This window comes from Parasteatoda tepidariorum, chromosome X1, assembly GCF_043381705.1.
Source record: "Parasteatoda tepidariorum isolate YZ-2023 chromosome X1, CAS_Ptep_4.0, whole genome shotgun sequence".
Taxonomy (NCBI): Eukaryota; Metazoa; Arthropoda; class Arachnida; order Araneae; family Theridiidae; genus Parasteatoda; species Parasteatoda tepidariorum.
Window position 1 is genome coordinate 80,811,306 of NC_092214.1, and position 27,400 is coordinate 80,838,705.

The following is a 27,400-nucleotide window of genomic DNA, read 5'->3' on the forward strand; positions in this document are numbered from 1 at the left end:
TCTGTAATTTTCTCATGGCTGGAAACTTTTACTCTTTCCAAACTTGATTCTCCGATGCGGTAATGAAATGACAACTGAATTACGGGTTTTCGCATGTCTCTTCTTGAATAACGTGTTCCACAAAAGATCTGCCGGAACCGTCTGGAGTTTTGTCCACACCCCCTCCCTTGTGGAGTGGGGATGTGAACTGTTATAACCACCAGCCTACCTTTAAATAAACCTTTTCAGAACGTATTATGGCTTACGACTGAATGATTAAAGTTGAATATATATATATATATATATATATGTATGTATGTTTGCGTTCTCCAAAAATAGTACGATTAAGAGTTATAAGTATAACGTTATAAGAATTTGTCTAGCGCTTTATTTTATTTAACATTTTAAAAATAGCAATCTTAGAAAATTGTCTATCCCAACGGATAAAGTCAAATATCTTTTTCGTTTATATTTTACCAATTTCCAATGTGTAAAATAACTTTAAAACACTTATGAATTTTAAAAAATTCGTTTTATTATAAATTTGGAAGATATCTTAGAAATGTTTTTTTAAATTCCCGGGTACATACTAATAGGTTTGTACTGCCTAAGAGAAATGTCCGGTCTGAGGTCGGTTGCCAAATTTAATCATTTTAAAAATTATCCCTTTTTACGAGTACTCTTGCTTCATAATTCAGTATGTGGTACTAATCTACAAAACCAATCTAGAGAAAAAAATTGTACTTTTTAAGATTTAAAAAGTGAGTGTTTTTTTCAGATCTATTACCACAGTTTTTTTAAGTTAATTAGTGAAGCTTTATTATCTACTTGCACTATACAAAGTAAGTCTATAAACCATATTTGAGCCATGGTATGATAAGTATTAAATGTTTATACGTGGTTGTTAAAAAAATATAAAATTATCCTGTTTATGTTCGGTTTGTTACTTGATAAAGTAGCAGACGTGACGTAATTTTAACCATTAATAAATCTTGAGAAATGCGTAAATAAATGCTTTTAAAATGACACCTGTATGATCACCTAAAATCTGACAATAATAATAAAGGATAAAACAGTGTATTTTCGAAGAAATTTCGACATTGTTTAATAATAACGAATTATTTTTGCCGATATTACATACAATGCAAAAAGCATATGAATTTATTAAACATTTCACATATTGCTCAGACATTGTGTACATTGTTAAATTACAAATCGACAAAGTATAAAATTTGAATTATTTACTAAGATTAAAATTTAGTAGCATAAGTTGAACGTAATATCTTGAACCAACAAGGAGGCTAATATTTTATTTCGTTTCCTTTAATAAAGCAGCAGGCTTTCAGTAATCACCATACATTATTAATAAAAACCTAGCAGGAAAGTGTGGGCTGTTGTCTGGTATACGCTTGCCCGGTATTTTCTACTCCAGTGTTCTCTTATAATGATGGGCCTTTGTGCGGTATTTCCTACACTAATGTTTTCAAGGTAATTTTAGATTAATTACCTACTTGGAAGGTCTTTTATTACCTATATTATTAATTACCTATTGGAAGGTGGCTAGTAATATAAAATTTTCAAACTATTGCCCGGTAACAGACCTAATATTTTTTAGTTTCATGATGACGGCAAGTGAACTCTATAACCCATGATCCATCTACCACTAATGATATTTAAGTAAAGAACTGTGGTCGGTGCGAGCCGGGTGCGAAATTCGTATCGATTTTTTATCACTGAGATTTGAACCCGAGTCACCTTATTGGGAGGCAAACGAGCCACTTCGGGTCTTCATTGACGTTTGTACCATTTTTATAATTTATAGCGGCTAAAAAACAGTTAAGAAATACCGTATTATTATTAGTTAAATACATATACCGCCTTCGAAGAGCAGCTCTGTTGTGGTTGAGTTAAAATTCTACGAGTTGTCCCATAAAGACAATTCTTAATATGTCTGACAAATGTGACAAAAATTCTGACAAATAGTGTACACATTTTAATTAACAATAACTTTAACTTGGAAGGTTTGAAATTTGTGAAAGCGCTGTTGAGGAAAGCTAGTTAACATACTGTTCAGTTGCCTGAGGAACGGGGCATAGTTAAAATAAAGAACTTTCTCACGTTTATCAAATAGGCTTTGATGTCTTATAACAGGCATTTTTCAGCAATAATTTGTCGAAAGTGCTCTGTTTCGAAACGATTCTAAAGTAACAAAAGATCATTTAAGATCAGTAGAAAATACCGGGATACCTTTGAGTAGAAAATACCGGGCAAGCGTATACCAGACAACAGCCCACACTTTCCTGCTAGGTTCTTATTAATAATGTATGGTGATTACTGAAAGTCTGCTGCTTTATTAAAGGAAACGAAATAAAATATTAGCCTCCTTGTTGGCTCAAGATATTACGTTCAACTTATGCTACTAAATTTTAATCTTAGTAAATAATTCAAATTTTATACAAAGATTTGTTATCATTTTACTTTTAACTTCAGGACATTCTGTTATCTTTGGGAGGGCTACCGACAATATCAACTGCCATCTATATAAAAGTACCTCCAGATAGAATCGAGTTAACGTGTCTTGTATACTAGAAACCGGACTTTGAGTGCTGGTATCAGACCAGTATTAAGACCACCAGATTTTGAACGCTAGTCGGGAGAGCTGTATTAAGATAATGTTTGAGTGCATGGTCTCTCCTATATTGCAATTAACAGTCGAGAGTGTACAGGTCTCCGTTGTGCGTGATAGAGTGAGTACAGGCCGCCGTTGTGTGTGTGCGTGTTCTGACTCCAGTTCAGAAGGTTGCGTGTTCATATCACGTCCGGGTCGCCAATGCGGGGCTAGTGTTATTGACAATGTCAACCTTCATCTATAAAAAGGGACCCCGTTGTGTGTGATCGAGACTGATCAGCGAAAGCGTGAGGAAGACAATGTCTCAGACACAAATACTGAGTCAACTGTTCACTGTGTTCCATCCATCAAAGTAGGCGTGTTCATATCAAATTGGACGTTTTTGTTGAGGTAAGCGTGTTCAAATCACGTCCCGGTCAGGTATTGGCTTCCGACATTATCAATCGCTATCTATCTAAAAGTACCACCAAATAGAATCGAATTAACATGTCTTATATACTAGTGAATTGGAATTGAATAGTTAGTGGTAGCAATTTTTAATTGGTACTTTATTTTTACGTCAGACTGAATTTATTGTACCTTTGAGTATCGTAATAGTTTAGTAACAAAAGAAGTTGAAAAAATTTCTCTGTACTTCATGACATTTTAATTACTTGTAATAATTTATTTTTGCGTTAGCCATAACTTATTATACCGTTGAATACTTTAACAGATAGTTTATTCAGTAGCAAAGGATAAATTTCTTTGTAATAATTCTATCTCTATACTTACTTTCAGACATTCCAATACTCTTTTCTAATTTAATTGTACCACCATTACCATTAAATTCCATACTTGAAGACCAGTATTTTATAATCACTTCCAGCATTTAATATTACGAAAAAAAAATTTTTTTAGTGCTTGATTAATACGTTTATTTTATTAACATTTATTTGTGTTTAAAATTTATTTGCGTTTAGTTTCGTTTACTTGCAAATGCACTGTAAAAAATTCCGGATCAAATTACAATAAAAAAGTATTGGCATTCAGAGTGCCAGTACTTCTTACTGTAAAATTTTACGCAATGAAAATGGGATTTACAATAATTTTTTATAGTAATACTGTAAAATCTCCGAATTACTGTAATTAAATAAATATTATTGTAAAAATTACGGTACAAAATTTGACGTTATAATTGAATTTTTTAATAAAAGAGATTTTGTGCACCGTAATTTGATCCCAAATTCTTTACAGTGTGTTGCAATATCTCTGAGTAATGCTCAAGAGAAGTACGATTTCGGTTTAGTAATGAAGAATCTGCATTATTGATGAACACACAAAAATGTCAAATTCTTATGAACAAACATTAATAGCCCCAACTTCTTTAGAGCAATCGTTTTTCCACTTTGCCTGGTATGAAAAATAATTTATAATTTCAGCTCTCTTTTTAGTCACCTACTCTTTGGTTTATTAAAGGCTTTCATGAACATTCATACTCTTATTATTATGAATTCTACTGCATGAATTCTATTGATTCATGATTGGTTAAGAAAATCATGCGAATTTACTTTTCATATACATTCATATTACTTGTAATTACGATGAATTTCTCAGTATTGTTTGTTGGAAACTTTGAAGTTTCATCCCCTTTATAGCCATTCATCCCATTTTCAAATTTAAAAGAAAACTGTCTTTCGCAAGCTTGTTTATTGTGCCTCGAAAATTCTTTTTAAAAGTCTTTCTTAAAGTACTCTTTTACGCTAAAGCTGTTAACTGGCAAAACAATTTTTTGCTGTGAAAATAGCAATCGAACTGTAACTTTTATACGCTTTCATTATTTTGTGTAACATTTCGTTTAGAAAACATACAGTATATACTCATATGCCTCCGTATTGTAAACCTGCATCGTTATCTTTGAACATATCAATTTCTGGCAGCATGTTTCTTGAATGAAGATTAGATTCTTAAAGAAAAATGCGGTATGTTTAATTTTGAGATAAATGTCTTTAAAATTTGCAAGTACATGTATGGTATATTTAAAGTTATAGTATATATATATATATATATATATTGATACAATATCAGAAAGCACTCTGTTTTGCGGATATAATCGTGTGGGNATATATATATATACTGTTCACAAACTGTTCCTGATGTAAAAATATATTTATTATAGTTATTTTATTTAAAATTAATGTATCATAATAATGAAATTAAAGAAATGAAATATTTTAAATAATGAAATTGTATTTCACTCTAAATTTGGCGTCACAAACTGTACAGAGTAATAAATTTAATCGCAATAATATAATCTTTGTTAAATGCTTGTACACTGTAAAAAAAAGATTTTGTGCAAATTTACGGATTTATGAGGCGAACCAGGTTCGAATCCCAGTCGATACGAATTCCGCATTCGACTTGCACCGACCACAGTGCTGACGTGAAATATCGTCAGTGGTAGACGGATCATGGATTAGAGTTCCCTTGCCGTCTGGCTAACAGTGGGAGGTTCTCGTGGTCTTCCTCTCCATGTAACGCAAATGCTGGTTAGCTCCATCAGAAAGCTCACCACGAAGGCAAATTTCTCCCAATACTCGATTCAGAAGTTTCCTTGTCTTCTGGATTGGGTTCAAAATTACAAGGCTACAGAGTTGAATATTAGCAGTCGTAAACCCATGAAATTGGGTCGGCTGTTCAACGACGGTTATAAATTATAAAAAAATAAAATTTACGGATTTAAACTGGCAACTGTATTTGTTGTGCAAAACGGTAATCTGTATCCTTAACTGTTTTTACCCAACAATAACAAGTTTTTTCGTGAAAGTTGCGAAGTAAATCTGTAACCACAACTTTTTTTTACAACACAAAAATAAGTTTTCTCCACAAAAATTATGAAAATAATTCGTAGACACAACGGTTATTTTACGTACAAAATCAATTTTTCTTCATAAAAGTTACAAAGTAAATTTTTAATCACAACAGATTTTCACCATATTGAAACAAATTTTCTTTGTAAAAATTACGAAGTGAATCTGTACTCCCACCAGATAGGATTTTTGTTTGTTTGTCGGGCTGTGGGCAGTGCGAGCGGGGAGCAGGTTTCGTTTTGACTAGCCATCGCTAGGGGACTCGAACTTGGGACACCCAAGTGCCAGCGAGTGCTTTGTCCCCTGAACTACCGGTGGCTCGATCTTTTTGTAATGAAGAAAAGTTTGAAACTGTCTTTACCTAAAAGCCTTACATATTAAAATTACATTTGAGTGCAGAAATGTTTAGAATACCACCCTTATAAAAACAAAGGCAAGTATAAAAAATACTCGTAAAATGATTCAAAAAACGTTAAAGTTACTGAACAGTAAGCACAACTGTATGTCAATTACTAGAATTAGAACTGATTGTTTCAATCTATAAAATATATGGAGAAAATTTGGGAAAAAACGTGTATTTTTTACAATCTATAACCAAGATAATGTGTTTTAAATTTGAACTGATTTGTAATTCTAGTTAAAATTGGTTCCTGAAAAACTATAACTGGAATTGTAATGGATTAACAGTTGCAGAAAAATAATACCATACATTTGTTAAACATGCAAAAATACATAAAATGTATTCCATGCATAGCTATATTTAGTATGTGACCTTAAAAATCATACAAATATATTTATAATCAGTAAAATAAATTCTTTAAATATTTATAATTATTAAATGACGTTGTTTGAAACGGACAAGGGGAAATAGCCCTATTTTGTATTAAAAGCATAAAATAATGCATACTTCACTGCTATATATGCTATATATGAAATACAACTTGCTACAAATATCACGTAAAAAAGTAAAATCCGAGTAACATTTTTCTTCCTTTTTTTACTGTTTAATTTTAGCGGCTATAATTCTTTAATGCACGGTTCTTATTTTAAATCTTATTTAATTTAAAATCTCTATTTTCCTTACTACTTAATTTTAAGTGGTTATAAGTAAAGCAAGCTGGAAAAGTCACAGATTTGTGAAAACGTTTATGATAATTTTTTGAATATTAAAAAAATTACGCCAACGTTGCTCTGTTTTGGCTTTTGAAAATGAGCAAACTTAAGAATTGTTCATTAATTTTAATAAATTTTTCGTAGTTGGGAATATCTCGTCAAGTGGACGGACATGTTTTAAAAATGTAATAGAATTTAAGCTATTTTGAAATCCGGAGAATTGTCCGTCAAAATAGTATATTGAAAGTATTTAACGGCACCCAAGTTTTCTGCCTTTGAAATATTGATAGTTAATCCTGAAAATGGTAGTGGATAAATCCATACATAAGCAATAGTTTTATAAATGTTTACGAATCAATTCACATATTTAAAACTTCGATTGAAAGGATATAGAAGACGCTATTCCGGACTGATATCCAAACACCCAATAACAGCCTATTTAGTTTTAATTTTATCTAACTTTTTTATTTATACCGTAATTTCTAATTCATAAATTGCGACGCGTGTTTTTAAAGCATTGTGAATAAGAAACTCATTGCTTAGTTTGTAAACATAGGAAAAACAAATGTGTAATCTATAAAACGCTTAAATACGACTTGCGATCTGTAATTCGTAAATCGTGAAAATATGAATCTTATTTTAGCCACAAAAAATAAACGTTTATATGCATTCATTATTTACGACCTTTGTTGCGCCAAGATGGACTCTATAAAGAGAGGTAATACAATTTTATTTTATGATCTTTTTAATACTTTTACGGTTTTTACGATTAGAAAATGAGCCCCGCGATCATCCAACATTTGTAAATCGCATGACTGAAAATCGTGAAACATGATTTGCTAATTTAGAAAACACGAATCTTGTTGCAGCGTCAAAAAAGAAAGCGCTTGAAATAAGTTTTCTTATTATGTTTGAAGTATAACAGTCGTTATTTATTACCTTTTTCGCACTTTTCTACTGACCGCCACAGACCTAATCTAATGAGAAGTAATATTGTTTTATTCCATCAATTTTTTCTTTTTTTAGTCTTTGCAAGCTTGTAAAATATTCAATATTCCCGTCGATGTCACATAATCGGGGTTGATTGATTCTTTATTCTAAATTAATGCATAAATATTAATAACGTTCTTCAGTTTTAATAAGTTTTGAATTCAAATTCAGATAACCTGAAATTTTTTTCTCCGTAGTTAGAAACTATAAGGTTTTAAAAATTGGCCTGTCTTTGAAGACTACTAAATTTCAGTTTAAAAGTATCTTCTTTTTATATCTTAATCGAAATTTCCTTGTTTTATTTTTATTATTATCATAGTTTTGAAAACAAAAGTTAGTTTTAGTAATACTTAAAAATTTATAAAGTTTTTTTTTCATTGTAAAAAAAACGTTGAAACATGTAGTTTTTATAAAGATTCTATTTTTAAATTAATTTGTCTAGAACAGTGAGTAAAATGGGAGTAAATCTGCTGCAATCCACAAATTATTTACTCATTTTCATTTATTTATTTATTTTGGTGTCATTAATAAATTCTGTTACAAATTTTAGAAGGTTATGTTAAACGTGCGTCGATTTTAAGTCAGATTAATGACTTTAATACTATTTATAATTAATTTAAAATAATATTTAGACTCATGCATTATGTTTTAAAATCTCTAGATTTGAATTCAGGCGAAATAGTTCTTAAATCTGATTTCTTGTAAACGTAATCATTATTTTTTAAACATTTCAGAAAATTTTATGAAAATAATTTGCAAAACTGCTTTTGTTTTTTTTAAATTGTTATATTATTTTACTAAAATATTATTTTTAAAATATTCAATTCACTTGAGAAAAATTAAAAGTATTTATATATTATAGTGCAATGACAAAAAACGCGCCATCATTTTGTATTAATCGGTGTTACAAATTGCTAATTACGAAAAAAAGAGTCTTATTACAGTCAAAACTGGTGAAAATTTACACTTTTTCATAAATAAATAGACAATACCAAGCCTAAATTGAGGTAAAGTGTGTCAAACATAAACTGAGCACTTGGATAATTTTTGTTCTTACGTCAATCCAAAGAATCTCTTTTTCTTTTTACAGATAGTATTTCTGTGTTCGGAAATCATATATAAAATTTATTTTGCTTATTTAGAAGTAATTATTAAATGATAAATTAAGAAAACTAACATTTATTCATTGAATACGTTGTCATGTTTTATTAATTTTGCAGACAAAGTACATTGCTGACTGTAAAAATGTGCTTTAGTTTAAGACTTTTCTCTTTAATTGGAAACTTTAAAGTTCACTTTAGGAAAGACTAAATTCAAAAATTTAAATTATATTTCATCGTTTTGAGTTATAAATTCGAAAGCTTTTAATGAAGTTGAACTCTGACGATTAATCGTTTAAAATTAATTTTTACAAGTATCTTAAACGTGAATTTTTTTCTGTTGTATTATTTATCGTGCATTTGTCGCAATTACTATGATACTTCGATTTATTTTTTTAATAAATTTACACTCTTAATAATTTATGTCTCAACAACTAATGCTAAGTAGATAAACTTTTTATGCATATATTATTTTACAACAAAAGAAAACTGTTTGAAAAAATATTTATCAAGATTTGCCAATGACACTTAGAGTACTTTCCTAGTAAGATACAATTTTAATAGTTCAAGAAATTGACCTAAAATATACTAATTAATTAGTGCTGATGATAATTTAAGTTAAGAAGTCATACACAAAATGGTACTCTCTCTAAATAAATATAATTTGTTTGATAAATTTTGATTCTTTGATCATCAAAATATCGGGAATTCCCAATATTATAATTTATTCCCAATACATGGCTATTAATAGCCGCAAACTAGAAAATATAGTTAAAATAGTTTAGTTAGGGTTTGAAAGTTTGTTTCTACAGTTAATCTTAAAGTTTACATATTTAACCATATCTCTAAAACTAATAAATCGAATAACATTTTTACCTAAATAATTTATTTTTTTTACGTTCGTTTATAATTTTTTTATTTAAATTAATAGTTTGAATTATGAGATGTTTAAGTTGTAGAATTATTTTAAAGTAGCATAAAATAAAATTTTAACAGAATTAGCATAATAATTCAAGGGAAATAAAAATTTAAAATGTGACTTTTGTGAAATTTTATCAAACAGAATCTATTAGTTCGATTTCGCACTAATTTGTTTTGTCATATAAAATTGCACAGTTTAAAATGTAGAAAAATTTTTTAATTCTTACAGAATAAAAAAAATAATCCCGTCATTTTTCAATTAATTAGAAAAATTATAAATGATTAAGAAATGCTACATTTTACTTGAAATTATAATTTGGATGAACAAGTTTTGTGTGTAAAAGTTTTTGATACGCTTAAATGGATCCTGAGATATAATAAAATAGTAACATTAAGCTTTCGATCCCTGTCCTGAGTAAACTTTTGGGATCATATTTTTCATAATTTGATCAAAAATCCAAAAAATGGTAAGTTATTCATAGAAACTACATTTTTGTATCTCTGCTCAAATTATTTGACTTATTTAAACTGTGTCTTTCAACCATTATTACATTATAGAACCATTATTACATTATAGCAATCTTCATAATTTGATCAAGGCCGACCAGGTGGCCGAGTGGTTAGCGTGCCTGACTGCGAAACCAATGGCTGCGGGTTCGAATCCCGCTCTGGGCATGGATGTTTCTCTCTATGCGTTGTCCTCTGTTGTGTGTGATGTGTGAATGTGGCCCACCCTAATTACGGGTATCTGTGGCAGTGTGGCGTGGGCAATGTTGCTCGCCTCCGTGACTTAGATTCACAGGTGCCCATTGGGTAACGTTAAATGAGCAACACTTCCGGCTTCTTCCCAGGTGAAGAGCGAAAGTTCAGTACCAGCTGTTACAAAAAATAAATAATTTGATCAAGAATCCAAATCCGTCGAGAAAAGGGTATGTAATTTAAAAACTGCATTTTTGTATCTCTACACAAATTACTTGACATATTTAAACGGTGTCTTTCAACCATTATGCTTCCGTTTACATTTTGCCTTTCTATTATTATCTCTCTAACCCTTTAATAGGGTCGTGGGAAATATATTTCCCATCAAATGTAATTAATTTTTAAATGCCAAAGGGAAGATGTTTTCCTACCTATGATATGTGTGTCCATCTACTAATAACTTCAGGACAGACACACACACGCAAAAAAAGAATTATTGTTTTGTTTATATAAATGTGGGTAACAGTAAAGGCTGGCGTGGCTTCAAGAAGAAAAGCCAACACTGTTACGATAGACGTTCTATCTTTTCTCGTTGAGTTTATTTGTAGTTATAAACACGAATTCGGTTATTTATAACGGCACAAGTTCAAGTCCATTCTTTACAGTAAATAAAAGTTCCCACACTACTTTCCCCCAAAAGAAAATTTGTCTGAAAATTAATCTTAGATAATAAACTAAGTCACATTTTTTATCTTATAAATCAATTTCAGTACCGATAATATTTTAACCCAACACTGCTAGTAAAATTAGCCCAATAAAGGGTTCACACTCTGAAAACATACTTTCCTTGAATTTTAAGCAGTCGAAATTGTCAACTTAATATTATTTTCACCTTTTCGCAATTAATTATCGGAATAAAATTTGACGAAACAGGCCCCATTAAAGACAAAACTTTATTTACGTCACTATGGAATTTAAACTTAATGATCGGAATTTTAAGGGGTGTCAGTTTAAAAAATACAGACAGTGTTAAAATTCCTAATAGTTTATGCACTGTTTTCTCAAAAACCATTCAACGTAAGAATTTGAAATTTTTCATGAATAATAAATGTACTTTTTTAGAAATATTGAAGTGGCCAGGATAGTCTGGTTGGTTGGGCACTGGACCCATATACAAGAGGCCAAGAGATCCCCACCGACCGAAGACTCCCCCTGTAGTAAATGGTGACTGATGCACGTTAAATCTATCGAGTCTCAAAGTCTCATGACAAATCATACCTCTGAGGATCCAGGAGTTTCCTTGTCTTCTTTATTGGTTCAAAATTACAAGGCTAAGGAGTTGAAAACTAGTAGTCGTAAACCCAAAATTGGATCGGCTGTTCAACGATGGTTGTAAAGTAAAATACAGGGGAAAAAGCCGTGATGACTCAGGGGATAGAGCACCCACTTCCAATTGAGGCGACCTTGGTTCGAGTCCCAGTAATGGCTGGTCGATACGAATTCAGCACCCAGCTTGCATCGGCCTCAGTGCTGACATCAAATATCCTCAGTGGTAAACGGATCACGGGTTCCCTTGTTCTCAGGCTTTCCTCTCTCATATGTAACGCTAATGCGTTCTCCCAATATTTGATCCAAGAATTCCCTTCTCTTCTGGAATGGATTCAAAATTACAAGGCTATAGAGTTGAACATTGGTAGTCATAAATTGAATTGGCTGTTCAAAACGGTTATAAAATAAAATACTGGAACAATAAAACTTTTTGCTCATTTTTAAAAAATGATTTTAGAATCTGTACAGAATCAATCGAGAACCTATGAACCGATTCTGTTTAAATTTTGAATTTTCTCGTTTAAAACTACATTATTTTAAATAATCATTTTAAAACATTAACATTAAAATGAAAAAAGAATTATCGTAATTAAATAAAATAATAAACACTGCAATATTATGAAAACTGATTTTCTGCATGGGATTATTTTTGGACTAGTTTTTTGATTATATGCATTTGAATTGTTAAAGAACTTTCAAAGAGATATCAAAATACTCAAAAAGATACAAAATTTCGACTGCGACTATCATTAGGACAATATTTTCCACATAGTGCTTCCCCATATTTTGAGCGTCAATTGTTTAAATCCGTAAAAAAGGTACGTATGTTTAGAGAAAATAATTATTCAGAGAAAGGCCTGTTTTTGTGTCTGATTTCGTTTGTCAAAAAAACATCATTTGCAGTAATTAATTAGCATACTTAGGGTTAACCCCTCCAACCATTAAGATTGTATCTTGTACGTGACAATAATCATTAGAATGTTTCGTTTTTCTCGATTTTACGCACTATACATGAATAAATTAGTATTTATTACTTATTTCAGGTGGAGCGTTTTTCATTGCGCAGAAAGAAAATAAATAAATTAACTTTCACTAAATTTCAAGTTTTTTCTGCTTTCAAGAGTTTACTTGAGATATGCTGATTAATTAATAAACTCAAAAACGTGTTTTTTTTAAATAAAAAATCCGATTTTTGAATGTAAAAATAGAGGAAAGTAGAAAAGAAAACGATAAAATTTAGCTCCAATTATTGTTAGGTAAACACTCCAAAGTTTCATCGTCTTCGTATTTAACTTTTCGCATTTTTCAATCTATCTCAGGAATTAATTCAATATCAAAATGATTTCAGGGCACAATTGGCTTCACTTATCCAAAAATAATTTAATTAAAAGAATAAAATTTAATAATTACTTATTATTTTTATTATTTCGTTTAATTTTGATCTAAAAACAAGTCGAAATTTGGCACCATTTTATGCTTCGTAATTTTAAATTAAAAACTCAAAATTTTGAACAATCGCTTAAATATTTTCTGAAGAGTTATAATTATAACATGCTTCATATTTTTGAGGAAAAAAAATAATATTATGGAACTATATTGTTGCTGCTAATCTCGGAATCGTCTAGCAGCGCCAGATGACTCCCATGAAACCGAACACCTCCAAAAAGTCTATAAAAAGACTGGAATATCGCCGGACCTCATCTTTACCGAACCCCAAACAAGTCAGAATATGCGCAGGGGGAGGCCATGTCTGTCGAGCACCAATGACATTCAGGATAAGTTTTTTGGCGCCGGTTGAAAGTAAGGGATCTAGTGTGGCCACTCAAGAAGCGCGAAAAGGTAGTTTGATGGGCTCTCGGTCTAAGATTGAAAGATTCTCCCGGTTTTTTTTTGCAAAATACCAAGAATGGTTGGGAGGAGTTCTTATGGTCTTATTTAATTTCATTTTCGCCAGGGAAGAAATTTCACTAAAGTTAAGCTTCCCACAATGATCAGTGTCTTCTTCGGCAGCGGATTTGGCCAGAAAGTCAGCCCTCTCATTCCCATCAACCCCAACAGGTGAGGGAATCCACTGAAAGTGTATAGAATGGTTGGATGAAAGTCTGTCAATTAGGTCTAAAATATCAAGGCTGGTCTGATCTCCGACAATATCCTAATTAGAGATATGCTGGATTGAGTCACGACTACCAGTCAATATCCAAATATCTTGAAAATGATCTGCCCAAGCAGCAAATTGCCTTTCTGATAGCAGTAAGCTCAGACCTAAAAACTGAACTGTTGTTGGGACTTGTATTCAATAGCACCGTTGAAATATACACTCCACTACCAGAAATTCCTCCCTCACCTCTGCTACCATCAGTGTGTATTTTTAGGGAAGCACGGGGAGTCTCCATGGCCAGGCCTCTGACGAGGTCTGGGAGCTTAGAATTTTTCGTCACACTAGTCCTCGTGAAAGTGCATTCCATACAGTTCGAGTCCTCCACTACGGTTGCTCAAAGAATGGGGCTCCACATCAGAAGAAAGCAATCTAGAGATTTCACAAAGGAGAATGGACTGTGTTTCTTCAAACGCCGATTATCAGTCCAACTCTGAAGATAGATGGAGGTTCTATGCTGCTCGCCAAAACTGTAAAACTTATAATATTTTGCTAAAAAATAAGTTCTTCTCATTGAAAGTGATGGTAATTTGCTCTCAAAAAGCGCTATGTCATTTGGACAGCAATGCCTAAAACCGGTAATAATTCTAGCGGCATTATGCTGCACGCCTTCAAATTTACAAAGATTAGGGTTGGAAGCACAGGAGAAAATCGGGAAGCCATACTTCAGAATCGGTCTGACAAGGGAACATAAAAGTTACAAATGAGGTAACACAATGTGTAATAGTTGATTACAAATGCTTATTTAATTAATAAAAAAATAAAGTTTTATAATTGCTTATTATTTTTATTATTTCCTTTAATTTTGATCTAAAAACGCGTCGAAGTTTGTCAACATTTTATACTTCGCAATTTCAGATTAAGAACTCAAAATTTTGAAAAACTGCTTGAATATTTCCTGAAAAGTCATAATTTTAACATGCTTCATATTTTTGATGAAAAAAAATCATATTATGGAACTATGAAAGTTATAAATGAGGTAACGCAATGCGTAATAGTTGAATACAAATTTAATTACTAAACCGAAGAAAAAAACAATCTCGTTGGTAATTCTAAGTAACTCGGCAGTTACTAACTTGAAGGGGAGCTTCAATGATAAAATATTCAGGATCAAATTATGGTTAAAAGTACCGGCACCCTGGGTGCCATCTTCTATAAAATCAATTTACCGTAAAATCCAGTTTTACTATAAAATTTTATACCGTGTATTAATCTTTTACGGCAGAGTAAAAATTATTTAACTACAGCGATTTTATAATAATTATTACTGTATAAAAATTTCGGTACATCAGATTTTTTGTTCCATAAAATTTCACGCTAAAAAAAGGATTTTACATTTAACAGTACTGGTACCAAGGGTGCTGCACATTTTATGGAAATTTGATCTATAATTCGCAGTGTAAGGTAGGTAAAGGTGCCTTGAGTTTTGTTGATTATGTTTTTGCTGTTGTAGATGTATTCTCCGAAGAGAATTCATTAACATTGAATGACTATAACGTGTTAGGGATAAATGGAAGAATATTCTCTAAAGTTTAATTGATACATCGGTAAAATTTTTTTTGAGATCCTTTAGCATTATCTTCTGCCACGTAAATTGTGACTATTTAAAAAAGAAAACAAATTTGAAGGACAAAAGGGCCTTTTCAAATCCATTCGAGGAAGGTAAATGTTTTTTATTAGTAATTATGATTTAATCTCAAAGGTCTTTAAGATAATCAGAAATATGTACGATAGTCATTTACTTTAGTTAAGACTAATGAGTTTTTAGACCACAATCTATACGAGGTTATAAGTTTGTAAATCAATCGTCTTTGATGAATATATGTAATGCCGAATTCGTTAATCGATTTGCAATGTGGACAAATCATTTTTGCGCATCAAGAAAACGTAAAAAAGTATTTTATATAATAACTAACGTTGGGCAGGCAATACCTTATGAAAAATATTGTGACTTTGTTTCATCCAATTATGTTTAGAATACTATTATAAATTTTAAAGCAAATTTTTAAGGAGTAAAGTAATTCTTAGATTTCAGTTATTGAAATAAAGTTGAAATTTGGAAATTAGAATTAAAAGTATGTTTCTCTAGAAACAAAAGAAAACAAAACAAAAAGAAAACATTTGCCTCAAGCGAGGAAACAAAGATATTTTATAAGCATCAACCACGAATTTTGACCTACTAAATATCATCTGAAATCAACCTTTCTCTTTGATCAATCTTTGATCCCCCCCCCCTGTCGAAGAAATGATTACTTAAATTGGGGACCAAATAGATCAAAAATTCTAATATTATTTGTAGTTAGTTGGGAGATTAGGGGGATTTTGCTCTTTCAAACTGCAAAAAAAAATCTTTAAAAATGGATGATTCTTAAAATTTTTTTCAGTATTCTTTTAACTAATTTTCCAGATAATTAAACTTTTAACCTCTTTTTCCTGCAATAAAAAAACCCCAAATTATAAAATTATGTAATAAAAAGTTTTGACAAAAACTAAGTAAAGCTTTGGAGAATAAGCTACGAAGATTTTCAATACTAGGGCGACCTTTTGCCCCAATCCGTTTTTAGCTAACATTGTAGTTAGATATAGCTCAATTCCTACTGAGGGCAATAAGGAAAAATTTTATTTTAGTTTCTTTTCATTAAATAATTACAATATTTTCTCCCCAATAAAACTAAAATTAATTACATTTAATTAATGAATTGATATTTGAAAAAGCTGTATTAACATCAAGTGTCAATCTCTACAATTTAAAAAAAATCTATTCGATCTTGAGGGGATGAATAAAAAGTATTTTATCAATGATTGAAAAACAAGATATATATATATATATANCAAGTAATATGGTCCGATGAATCATCCTTCACCTTATTTCAGACCACCGGACGCGTTTATGTCTGGAGATCACCCAATGAAGCGTTTGATCCTGAATGCCTCTTACCAACTGTGAAACATGGAGGTGGCTCCATTATGGTTTGGGGTGCGATATCTTGGCGTGGTCTTGGGCCACTAGTACGTCTGCATGGGAGAATCAAATCTAATGACTATCTAAGCGTTCTAGCGGATCATGTTCATCCTTTTGTACAGACTGTATTCCCTTGAGAGCGACCGATTTTTCAAGACGACAACGCCCCTATCCACACCGCTAGGTGCGTTCAAACATAGTTCGAAGAGCATGACAATGAAGTTGAGCATCTCGCCTGACCCCCTCAGTCTCCGGACTTAAATATTATTGAACATTTGTGGCAATATTTGGAGTCTAAACTTCGTTCCCGATTCCCACCTCCATCAAATCTTTTGGAATTAGAGGCCGCTTTGCAAGAGGAATGACTTAATATTCCTTTATACGTTGTCCATGACCTTTATGCATCGATCCCACGTCGTATTAAATCTGTAATTCAGTCAAAGGGTGGTCCAGCTCCCTATAATCAAGATTTTCTGATATTTCACAGGTGTTCGTATTATTTTGTCACCCATCTGTATATATAATAACAGGGCTACATCCCTGTTATCATTTTTGTATTCATCTTTTATAATGCAGTCAAAAGCCATAATATGTTATAAAAAGGTTTATCAAAGTTAGGTTGGTGGTTATAACAGTTCACATCCCCACTCCACAAGGGAGGGGGTGTAGACAAACTGCGGATGGTTCCGGCAGATGTGTATTGGAATTATCATTTTCATTTTTATCATTTTATGAAAACGAAAGAGTTTTAATGTTGTTATTAATACAAAAGTATTTATAATTTTTGCAATAAAAGTTTAAATTTGGTGACGTGGACCAGACGTGTTATCTCATTATGTTCTTTATTGAATTTATATAGCACAGCGAATATAAAATAATTAAATATTTAACTGTGAGCAATAAACTATTTTTTTTGTTCAAATATGGCTATAAGTTATCACTGATGTTATCTTTAAAATATGTGAAAAACTGAATCGCTTCTAGCAAAATTTAAAGCAAGGACATCAGAAAATTTCATTCTGTTTTACACTTATCCCTATTTAATGAATGAATTAATCTTTGAACAAAACTGTATTAACATCATCCACTACAAGTTTCAAAAAAATGAATTTCAACTTTAGTGGATGAATAAAAAGTATTTTTATGAACAAGATAATAGGGAGAGTGTGAACTAATAATAGGAATTAAAAAACAAATTTAATTTTACGGACTAATAATATTAAAATTACATTGGGAGTATCTTTGTCTAGAATATATAAAAGTGATAGGCCAATGACGTATAAACTAAAAAAAGGATTAATTAAAATTAAAAAGAAAACGACAAGCATTTAAGTTTTTTCAATTCCCAAATGTCAAATGAAAGTGTCTTAATATACAAAAAAAAAGGTAATTTAATTCGTGCCAAATCTATTTTCCGTATGTATAATACCGTAAGTTACCAAACACGCAAAACACATCCGAGTTACCTTATTGAAATTCTTATTAAGTGTGTCAAACTTCCCGTCTTTGGGTAAAAAAGTTATTTTCGAAATTTCCTTCCGGGACAATTTTTTGGCAATAACTATTCAAAGAGCAGTTATAAGAACTTTTTATAGAGGTTATGAGAATAGAATATAAACGTGATATCTTTTGTCATTTGCAGTCATAATAATTCAATTTTTAGGTGAAACTACGTAGAATGCATTTTTAGCTTAAAATATTTGTTACAGGGAGCAGCTTCTTAGTGTCAAAGTAAGAATGTAACTATACGTAATTTGAAGCGTATATTAAGATTACAATTAGTTTTAGTATCCGATGGAGTTTTTAAAATTCAATATCATGTCCATAATTTGCCTTTCATTCGAGTTTTAATCGTAGAAAATGTAAATAAAAGCCTGAGACAATATAGCTGCACTAAAATGATCCATAAAGACCACCCTTTAAATGTGATTTTCGAAATATAATAAAAAATTAAAAAAAAAAGAAGTATAATACAGAGAGTCGTAAATCTAATATAAGGAAAAGAACGCTATCGATATCTGAGAGATTTTGGTAGAGAAATTCGAACTGGTTTCATTTGAGGATGGAACTGGAAGGAATTTCTAACAATCCCGTGTAATCAAATCTGCCAAATTGTTTATTACATATGCCCTGTGATTTTTCAGTTATTTTGTTTTTTTTTCTCGCTTAAATTATAATTCAGAGTGCACAATAATTGCACTTTTTTGTTTTTCATACTGATTCTAAAAATACATGATAAGGGTTACCAAATACCCTGTATATAGGCTGTTAACCTACCAAAAAGAACAATCTTATTTAATGAATGATCCTATGTCAGGGGTGGCGAACCTTTATTCACCAACGTGCCATTTTTTCTAAAAAATTGTTTAATGAAATCACAGTCGTGCCGTCAAATAATTTTGACTTCATGATTATTGGGAAAATAATAATACTAAATACTATCAACACAAAACTCTTTATTTACATTGAAAAGAAAATACATTTTGCAATGTCTCAGTTATACGCGTAATTCAACTTAAAGTAGCATCAGTGGGGCTTATGTTATTGCAGATTAAATGACAAATAACTTATATTAGGTTGTAAGATATTAGTTTAAGCAGGACTGTTGATTTTTTTGCTAGTTATTTACTGTTAGCTTGTTTTTTTATGGTTATTAATTGTTCTTTTAGCATTAATTGCTAATTTTTTTATTAATCATTGTTTATTATTTTGTTTGCTTTTTGTGAATTTTAATTTAATTGTTACATATGCTTCATAGTGTGTCACATTTGTGTAATAACAATTCATAGTGCAATAACAATTATGATCGGTGGCGTGCCCAAAATATTGTGTCGCGTGCCATTGGTTCGCCATCCCTGTCCTATGTAATGTATATAATAACAATATTTGATACTTATTATTGGAATTATGGCTCAGGGGATAGAGCATTCGTATACCCAAGTTCGAATCCCAGCGTTGACTGATCGATACGAATTTTGCTCCCATATTGCACTCACCACAGTGCTGACATAAAATATCGTCAATGGTAGACAAATTATGGATTAAAATCCCTTGTCCGGCTACTCACAAGAGGTTCTCTTGGTTTTCCATTCCATAAAACGCAAATGCGGGTTAGTTGCAACAAAAAGTCCTCGAAGGTTAGTTTGTTCTAATGCTTGATCCAGGAGTTTCCTCTGGATTGGGTTCAAAAATACAGAGATGCGGAGTTGAACATTGATAAACTCAGAATTGGGTCCGCAGTTCAACATCGGTTATAATATTCTTACAACTTTTGGAAAAATTATTTTTTTAAATCCAAAAAGCTACCAGTCTCTGCTGCGAGAGATATTGGGCGAATCCTATAACCCGGAACCAGTGGTGCGAATCGTGGTAGCGGTAGCAGTCATTGACGTATTTGAAGATTTAAAGTTCAATCACTTTCACTCTTAGATAGGAAATTGTAGTCTCTTTTTCTTGCGGAATTTATTAAAATATCGATAAAAGTATAATAAAAAAAATTAAAAAAAGTAATGACGTCACTTGTAAACTATGAACTAAGAAATAGTCAAGCAAAAATTGCATTTTAAAAGTTAAAACAATTGTCAATATTTTTTAAAACCAATTATAACTTCAGCAATCTGCTAGGTTTTAAAAGCAAGTACATAAATAAATAAAGTGATCTCTATATCGCGGTACTGTATACTTTTATTTTTAATTTCTGATAAGGGTTGTAAAAATACATCTTAAGTGAATACTCTATACATGTGTTTAATAAATAACTTTAACCATCTATGTAGATGTCATATGTGCAAAACTAACTTATTTTTACTATAAATGAAGGTATGAAGTAAAACAAAATATTTAAAATAACTCTACAAACTTAAATAATACTTAATCTTTATTCTACATAATTATTCTGCTTTATTTTAACAACTACAAAATTAGATAATATTTCACTGATAATAGTTTTAAGCGGTATTATTATAATTCTTAAATATATTTCTTATATGTAGCAGTGCAATAAAATATATGAAAAATGAACACCCTGAATAACTTATAATCAAATGATTAAATTTTCATGCATTAGGACTCAATTTTATGGATTTAAAGGTCTAACCTTAAATAAATGGAAACGATATTTTTAGTTACCAAATCAGACACAAACATATTTTATTAGATTAAACATGCCTTTTTTCGATGAATTCCGAATTTTGACTTTCAAATTATGGAGTGTAGCAACTATCTGGAAAATATTGTTCCGACAGTTTGGTCAAGATAAATAGTTAATAGACCCTTAAAGTTAATTTTACTTTTTCCGTATTTTTAATTGTATATCGAGATCTATTTAAATGAAACAAAATTTGTTTGCAAACAAGTATAAATTCTATTCATCTATGCTAAAATTAAATTTTTATAGTTATTTACTATTATTTTACTTAATAATAATCGAAAAGATTTTTGATTGTAAAACATATAAATTTTTAACCATTTTAAGGAATATCAAACAACGAAATTTGAACAGAATTGATCAAAAGTTTATTTCTCAAGAACTATTCGATCGATTTCATTTAAATTCTTTTTGTTTCCATGTATTCGTTGAGGCTCTTTTATGCATAATATTTATGCTACGTTAATTTGTATTTAAGAAAAATGCATAAAATAGTTTTAATACAAAGCACTCAGGGGTTGATAGTTTTCAAACATATTTCCACTAAGGAAAGGCTTGTTTTCAAATATTGACCCACATCAAAATCAACAGTCAGGAAAAAGAAGCGCAGTATTTTATTAATAAAAACAACATTTAGTACAGGATGTTATAATTTAAGTTGCCCTACTAACATAGTATCCGTTCTGGTAAACAGAAAGAGTTGTATAGATTAAAGGAAAAAAACGGCAATAAAAAATTATTCACATTTCACCTTAATTTTTTTTTAATCGGAAGGAATGTTAAAGCATTTAGAAACAAAAGGAAAAAAATCCGCAAAATCATTCCACACCATTACTTAACAGAAGAAAAAGTTATAAAAGATAATTTTTAAATTCGAAAAAATTGGAGGGTTAAATGTGTGCTTAGGAAAAAAAAAAAAAAGGGGACGAAGGCCGCTTTCGAATAAAACTGAAAGAAAGCAAATAAGCTTAACACACAGAGATATGTTTTTGCAGTTGATCAAGAAACTCTTTACGTTGCGGTTAAACTTACTGTTACATGCTTTGAACATGTATTACGATTATATAAATATTTGTATCTCCAGTTTGTGTTTTTTGTTCATTATGCTGGCCTTCTTTTTCACCTGCTGGTTGAGTTTGAACCAACTTTTTTATAGAAGACTTCTTCACCATGTTCATGTAACGTATGTAAAAAGTTCTATAGACATTAGCCAACCAGAACAGACTCAATGTTGCTCTAAACATAGTAAAATTTAACTATAGTTAATAATTTATTTTCTTCAAAGTCACTTCTAAATATGTTTTACTTGAATACCTTACAATATATTTATTTACTTAATTTTTTTTGCCAAATAATAGGCTTAGGAAAAGTGAAGCATATAAATAGCAGTTTTGAGCAAATAATTTAACTATTTCTTTATCGTGAAAATAATTTTGCTAATTCTTCAATAGAAAAATATGCATACAGAATGCAATCAGAACAATATGACTTAACAAAATTAGCAGAAATACCTATTATAAAATAGAATAATTTTACTAATTCTTAAATGCAATAATATGGTGTACATAATTTTAATGTTTTATAATCCATTCTTGTGTTTGTACTGAACACGGATATATTGGGATGACTTTTATAAACAAGAATTATTTTATGATAACTAAGCACTTCAACTAACTCAGCCTGGGCTGTGGTTCTGCTCGAATTGCAATTTCTTGCATTCTATTATTCTCATGATTGGGGAGTTACCGAGCGTGGTACAGAAGCCGAGTGATTAATACCATCTTGTACCCTTTGATCTGAATGTGGTATTGCTGTGTGGGTATTTACCACCATTCTCATCGAATCATCATTAAAGAGGAATCGTCACCAATAACCCAGTAGTTCTAGAGTGACGTTAACAGCAACACAAATTCTATATCAACTATTGTAAGCAATGTAAATTACGACTGAGCAGCAAGTTATCGATGGTTAATGTTAGACCATGCCTTTGTTCGATTTAAGAATCATCTGTTCCCGGTTCCCTTTTACACAATGACCAACCAAGAGAATTGCTTTCAATTAAAGTTCTAGGTCATTTTTGTCATTATGCCCTCTTTTCTCAATAAAAATTGCTTTAAAATATTTCTGCGTGCAACAACAATGACATAAATAATATACATTTTGTTACATTTTTAAGTAAACCGTTAATAACTAAAGGCGAAATCTACTATTTAATTTTTTTCTTATGTTATGGATTATTTTATGTATTTAACTATCTTAATTATAGTTCTAAACGTGTAGAATAATTTAAAAATAATGCTTATCATTATGTGATCCATAAATTTACTTACAAGAACAGGTCCCACTTTTTTCTGTTTTTTTTTTGTTGTTGTCGTTGTTGATAAAATTAAAAGAGCGGTTTTCCTATTCAAATACCTGCCTGAAACCCGAGTTTTTAATAATAACAGAAAATACAACTTTAATTTAGAAATATGTAGCTTAAAAAAAGTCAACTGATAAATACAATAAAATATGCTTTTTTCAAAAGACATCCAGTTAAATGACCTTAACTTTTTTTAGTCATTTTTAATCAAGACATAAGAAAAAGATAAATTTTATTTTTAAAACTTTTTTGTTTATTGTAGGATATCTTTATTGTGTATTTCTTCTCATTTTAGCCATGAAACAAAATCCACAAGATTTAAGTAATTGGATATTTATTCAAAAAAAACTTTGTGAAATTTTATTTAGATCGAATGCATTTATTACCTGTCTCATGACTTTTTGTTATAATTTAAAACTTAGACCCACAACGGTAAGCTGAATTAAATTTTTACACAGGCAATGCCTTCGTAAAGGCGTATAAACATAAAAAATAATCTTATATTATTTAAGTTATAAATTTGCTCCGAACATTTTTCAATATATTGAACGTAGGATTGTAAGAAGATATCGTATTAGTATAGGCAATAAAAAAATCCGTAGGCCTCAGCTGTGACTTAGAAAAATAAGTTTTTTGTCCTCACTTATTTTCAATCTTAAGCTTTATTTCAACAAAATCGCGCAACGATTTATTTCCATGGTTTTAAATAAATGTTTTACTTATAACTGCATAATTAGCATAGTATGAATAAGAATATATAGTAATCAGAAAATCGTTTATCTATTAAAAAGAAAAAAGAAATCGACTGAAGAAAGAAAAAACAGCAATGAAAATCTATTGTAACAGGAGTTCTCTGACTCAAAAAGTAATCAATGTAGGATAATCAATTTGAAAGCTCTTTACAAGGTTGGAGAGGTAAAAGCGCATTTACAGTGTCGTTTCTTTTTTTTTCCCCAAAAAAAATGGAGCACGTGTCCTTTCCTCCACCCCCAGTTTTGCTTGTGAAATGTAATCAGATATTTAAATTTAATGACGACAAAAAAAAAAAAAAAAAAGAANTATGGTTTGTACACTATTGTTATGCCGTTACCGTCAGCCTTTTCTGTATTATTTTAAAATTAATATACGCACATAATGACGAAAATTAATATACGCACATAATGAAAGAGAACAAAAAGGTGACTGTTTTTAAAACCCTCTCACTTGTTTTTACGAAAATTATTTATTTCGTTCTGCTTTGACTTTTTTCAGTATTGGCTATACGAATCGATTGGATTCAAACTCTCAATACTTTATGATGTCAAGTTCTCATACCTTGTGATGTCCCATTTTAATTAATGTATTTTATGGTTTGTACACTATTGTTATGCCGTTAACGTCAGACTTTTCTGTATTATTTTAAAATTAATATACGCACATGGATGCCAACTTTCTAAACTTAGTAGGAAAGTTTCTTCCAGTGGTTTTAGCAAGGTTTATGTTTCAATGCTTCATTCCTTCCTTAGAAAATTTGATTTAAAGTTATCTTTTACACCATTACTTGTGAATGATTTAAAAATTCATATAAAAAGTAACTTTGTTCAAGAAATATTTTAAACGAAGCAAAAAGAAAAAAAAATGCTTAAATTGTTTTAAAGATATAATGAAATGGAGCAGTTTCTGATCTTTAAAGAAAATGTAGAAAGAAAAGATTGAAGACAAAAATGTAAGAAAACAAGTCCGCTAAAACTTTGAAATGAAGCATATATTTAAATTCGGTCACACTTGTTTGAAGGCAAAAAAGATAGTTTGAAAACCCTTTTAGTTTATTTAAAGACAATGTAACGGGGGGGAGGAAGAAATTGAAAAAGCATTTTAAATTATGTGTGCATTATTTGTTCCAGTTTTAAAATACTTTTTAGAACATAAAAAATGTCTAAATATATTTCAGAAAAAAAAAAACAAATAGGGTTTTGATCAGAATCGCTATAGAAGATTAAAAACTAGCAAAAGCTCGTTTTGTGAAAAATTAATTTCAACCAAACATGCGTTATAACAAAAAATCATATTTCTATGCATATAATGAATTAAGAGGACGCCATACCGCAAAAGAAAATTTTCACTGCAAATTCTCTTTAAATTTTAAATGAGTGATAAAGTGAAGACAAATCTTGAGTAAGTCATGAAGACTGAAAAGAAATGAAAATAAATTATGAGAGGATTACGAATGGAGTCTTCTAATAATTTGTTTGCATTTTAATATTTTGTTTCAGCAATTGAAACTTCATGACTAACTCTTTTAAATTAGTTATGAAGGAGAATTTGCGACGGTATTCTTACGGGATGTCGGTAGGGCATAATGCCCAAACTGACCTTTTCTAACAAACTTCTTATGATATCGCTTTGAAATTTTTTAAGGATATTTGAGATTATGTCAGTTGTACGCTGTGATAATGTTTTACAGGAATACTCTTTGAGTTATGAAAGATTTTTGCACAAATGATGAAATTTTTAAGAAAATTAAAAGTTCTCAGTTCTTAATTTTAAAAAAAATTTGTGCCTAATATATGTATTTACAGTTATCACAGAATAAACACGTATATGTAAATATTCTTCGAAAAATAAACTGGCTTGTTTAGATGCTGAGAAAAAGTACATCGAAAAAGGTCAGTTTTGGCATGAATATACCGACTCCCCTTAAAAAATTAAAATTTATTTGTATGTAGAAATGTATGATTTACGATTTAAAAGATCGTATTCCAAAATAAAATTCTGGCACAATTACTGTTCCATAATCTAATAACATTTTTGGTTAAAAAATAAATAAAAAAATAAATAATAATTCTAGTTATTAAAACCAAACTATACGGTATTTAAACCATTCATTTGGTAATTTTTCTGCTCATTTGCTAACATTTAACCGAAAATTCTGTTTCCCAAAATTATTGATCTCATTACCATGCAATTACAAAAAATACAAAAATGAGAAGTAAATTTTACCGAATAAATAGTTTTTATGCCATGATCTAAAGTATTATGATAAACTTGCCAAACTTTGCCACATTTATAAAATTATATCACTGATTATTACACTATATTTTATTCTTAATTTTATCAAAATCATTAGCAAAGCGCTTCGGTCGAAATTACCGAATAAATTTGGTGTTCTAATAGAGTCAGAAACACCATAGATTTTATCATATTCTGACAGTTTTAGATCATACTTTTTCACTCAGTGTATACAATTGTAGATAATAGTTTTATATTAAATAAAAGTAATATCGCTTTCCAAAGCTTATACCAATTTTCAAATATTTTTCATAAAATTTATATTTAACGGAGGCAAATACTGTCTTACATCTGAGTATTCACAAAAAGGCTTCTATGCGGACATTTTTGCTTTAATTATTTACTCTTTCGAACATTGCTGACCCATGTTTTTCAGGATATACACCTAAAATTAGAAGGATTTAAAAGAAAAAAGAAGTAAATTCATAATAAAGTTCCGTTTTGACAAAATTTTCATGCCTTTAGTCTTTTTAAAACTAATATTTATTTAAACAAAAGCTCATTTAAGTACATTGCTAGCCTTTTTTACAACTAAATTTCATGTTTGAATATTATCGAAAACATGAAATACATGGACAAAAAGTTCTGCGGTTGAATTAAACACATTGTGTCTTCGTTCCGGATATTTGTGAGTAAAAAGTTGTGACAAAAATTGAAAGTTTCTTTTAATTATTAGAATTGCAGGCAGTCAAAAAACGAAGGAAAAAGCAATGACAATGAATAACTTTTATTCTAAAAATTGAAATTCCTATTACAAAGAGAATTTTTATTGGCTCAAAAAGCAATAAATTGTCAAATTAATGAGACTCAAAATCAGAGCAATACTCCACTTAAAATACTTTTTTTTATAATTATGATTCCCAAAAATTGACGGTGAGGGTTTGTCGCAAATTTGAAAATTTCATGCCAGGGGTTTATTTAGAATTATATTTAGGGCAGGGCTCGAAAAAACTCAGAAATTTTACCCGTCCCTGAGGACGGCTTGTCCAACAATGTACCCGTCCTCCTTTGAAACTAACCCGTCGCTTCTAAATAAATAAAAATATAATTTTCTCTTATTTATTACAAACATTTATATAAATTGCACAATGAATTAGTAGTTACTAGGATTACAAATACT

The 27,400-nt window shown here is 30.2% G+C and overlaps 1 protein-coding gene across 2 annotated transcripts in view; it reads left to right on the forward strand.

The window, feature by feature from the left end:
• LOC107437018 (kyphoscoliosis peptidase) overlaps positions 1–27,400 on the forward strand; it is a 108,600-nt gene that overhangs the window by 6,461 nt on the left and 74,739 nt on the right. The window lies entirely within an intron of this gene.